The sequence below is a fragment of the Punica granatum genome, chromosome 8 (genome assembly GCF_007655135.1).
Source record: "Punica granatum isolate Tunisia-2019 chromosome 8, ASM765513v2, whole genome shotgun sequence".
In the NCBI taxonomy this organism is placed as follows: domain Eukaryota; kingdom Viridiplantae; phylum Streptophyta; class Magnoliopsida; order Myrtales; family Lythraceae; genus Punica; species Punica granatum.
This window is the reverse complement of record NC_045134.1, coordinates 23,066,222-23,069,283: the sequence shown is the minus strand read 5'-3', so window position 1 is coordinate 23,069,283 and position 3,062 is coordinate 23,066,222. Positions and strand designations below refer to the sequence as shown.

Here is a 3,062-nt window from a genome sequence, read left to right as displayed (position 1 = left end):
AAATGAGATTGTAATTAAACTCCGGGACTAATAAACGTCTGAGAGAATAAGAGAGCCTATATGGACTCGTCCACTTTTGCAAGCATCAAAAACTCCCCCATTCGGTATATGGATCTTCGGCTTCTTGGTAAGCATTTGCGTCTCAACAAGAAGATCTGCCCGTCCGGTCATATGCCTCGAGGCTCTACTATCAATTATCCAATCATGCACAAGATTCACCAAAATAAAATTTTTACCGATATTAGGAGACATATTGTCATCATCGGGTCCGAGGAAATCAAGCAATTTCTGAAATGATGACTCTGAAAGACTAGATAGCCTATTCAGGTCGCTACTATTGGGCTATCCAATTTGGGCCTGATGGGCCTGTACGCTGCCAAGCCTGTTCAGCCCGCTGCCACTAGCTTGTTCGATTTGGGCTTAATGGGCTTGCAGCCCATTAAACTGGCTCGCCCCATGATGTTGACACGAATTCTGGCCTAGCTCGACTGGCCTTCCTATCATCCCCATTCCTCCTCCTATTCTTCCCGAAACCAGACCTCTCCCTGTTACTCATCCCCTTTCATTCACCGGCTTCAACTCCCCATTCGCCGGATACCCGTGCAGTAGCCAGCACGAGCTTTTGATGTGTCCCACATGTCTACAATGGCAACAGGTCTTGCTCGTTACTCCCGAGCCTCTTCCGCCTCCCTGTCCACCGAAAGATTGAGTGCTGCTGCTTCCCTGTTTCTCCTGTTTAAAACCCGAAAGCTTGCTCAAGAACACTGCTCCTTCTGGAGCAGTATTTTCGTGCGATAAAGTCACGATATTCTGCCTCTCCTCGTGCAAAATCATCGCATAGACTTTATTTATGGAATGAGCCAACTCGTGGCTAAGGATGTTGGACCTCACTGTGAATTCGGACCCTAGACCCATCAGAAATTGATGGGTTTTCTCCCTTTCTGTTTGTGCTACGTACAGTCTGGTGGCAGAGCATGTGCATGCCGGTATCTCCAGGTAATTGTCCAATTCGTCCCAAAAGCGTCTTGAGTCGTGAATAATATTTTGTCACAGACAATCCCTCTTGTTTCAAATTGCCGATTTTTGCCTTCAATTGATACATTCTTGTTTCGTTTCCCTGCGAAGATCTTTCCCATAGGTTTTCCCACAATGCCTGAGCCACTATTGCGCAGGCCACATTGGATTGAAGTTTCGATTCCAGTGTGTTGAATATCCAGGAAATCACCAAAGCGTTGCAAACATCCCACCTTGCTTGGTTTGGATCACCCTCCGATGGCCTTGGCACCGTGCTATCAATTATTCCTACCTTGTTCTTTGCCGTCAATGCAGTGAGCATAGCCCTCGACTAGGTGAGATAATTTGACCCATTTAGCTTGTAATTGATCAAACTCGGACTTGTGTAGTCTGATGGATTGACAATATAAATCGAAAAAGAATCATGTTCGACACCCTTTCTTGATGTCGCCACACCCTTCTCCATTCTTGCTCTCTCTCATGAGCAACCCTAGAACAAATTAAATATCACGGTCCCAACACTGCTCTGATTCCATATTGTGAGAAACCAATGAATGGGAAGCTCAAAATGCTTAATTCGATTATACTCCGGTAATGTACATATAGCTGAGTACAAGAAAGAAAAATAGGAAAGAATTCTACGATATCCAATTGCCTATTATACGTGAAACTAATTAGGCTAACTTAGATTATATGATACAAAGTAGACCCGCAAGTCTTGGCAATAATATATCCTGTAATAGTACCAATGCTCTAATGACGAAAGGTTGATTCGACCTTCTTGCGTCATCTCCCTTCTTCTTCACAAGTTGTATTATTTATTCATTCAAATCGCTCAACTAGTCGTCCTTTCTTGCAAGCTCTTGCGCAGATTAATTCATGTTTATTTTAATTAGATATTAATTTATTGTAAAGGACAAAGATATCACATTCTCCGGCTGTGATATCATGGATATCAACAATGCTGGATCGAATATTTCGTTGCGCTTGTTAGAACTTCAATAGTACGGTAAGTTACTCTCACAATATAATAAATTTAAAATCTATTTCATTTATGTTGAGTCAAATAAATCAGGTCCTAGGCCGGCAAAGAAAGAAGATATCCTTGGATATATAAGTGGTAAGGGTTCGACACAAACTTTTGGATTGGAGATAAACTCAAATACGTATATAGGCCTACTGAAAATTTAATAAATTTGTATAAATTTTACATAACACACTGCTTTTCTCCGTATTGGTCACATATATACGATTGATATACTCACATGGATTAAATCTATATACCCTGATAGGTCATTAGACGCTTTACCAGTTTAAGGTCGTCAGGTGTATTATTATGGATAATCCCATTACAAATAGCAAAATAAGATATATTATATATATGAGCGCAATGAGAAAGGAAATTTAGTATAGTGACGTTACTCTCAATCTAGAAAGAAGAGATTTTGAATTTGATTATCACTATAGGACTTCATGTACCCCATATTTCTTCCTCCCCGTTATCCTCTTTTATACTCTTAAATTTCCTTATAACTTATAAGTGAAAAAAAAAGACTTCCCTATTTTTTCTTAATTATAATTTTAGCCATCAAGTGAACTTCTTTATTAGTTCTTGATATATGAAAGCTTTTTCTATTTTCCAATTTAAGTGAAGTTCCTAAAAGGGATTTCTGTAGATTTATGTGATCCACTAGTTATATATATAAATTACATTATCTCAAGTAGATATCTCTATAGACATAATCTAAATTTATTGGGTGAATACGTAATCTACATTTCGAGGACACTAACATAAATGTAGTATATCAAAAACCACTTAAAACCCTATATCGGAAGCGTAATGATATCCTTTTAAGAATTAACGGGAGACACTGGCATTCTTGATATAAAGGGTATTCATACCTTATTTCAAAACAGAGGGTGTCAAATCACTTTTTTTTTTTACTGCATCGACTGATATCTAGAAGTTTTATGGCCCTCTAACTAATGTAAGAGTCTTGTTACTAATAAGGAAATGCTTTATATGTCAAAGTCCAGTCATTGTATAA

The 3,062-nt window shown here is 38.9% G+C and overlaps 1 long non-coding RNA gene across 1 annotated transcript; it reads left to right on the top strand.

Moving 5' to 3' along the window:
* Nucleotides 1-528: 528 nt before the first annotated feature.
* Nucleotides 529-1,450, top strand: LOC116187457. Its single transcript, XR_004152060.1, has 2 exons — nucleotides 529-996; nucleotides 1,126-1,450. It is a non-coding gene; the product is annotated as an uncharacterized LOC116187457 (long non-coding RNA).
* The last annotated feature ends 1,612 nt before the right edge of the window (nucleotides 1,451-3,062 follow it).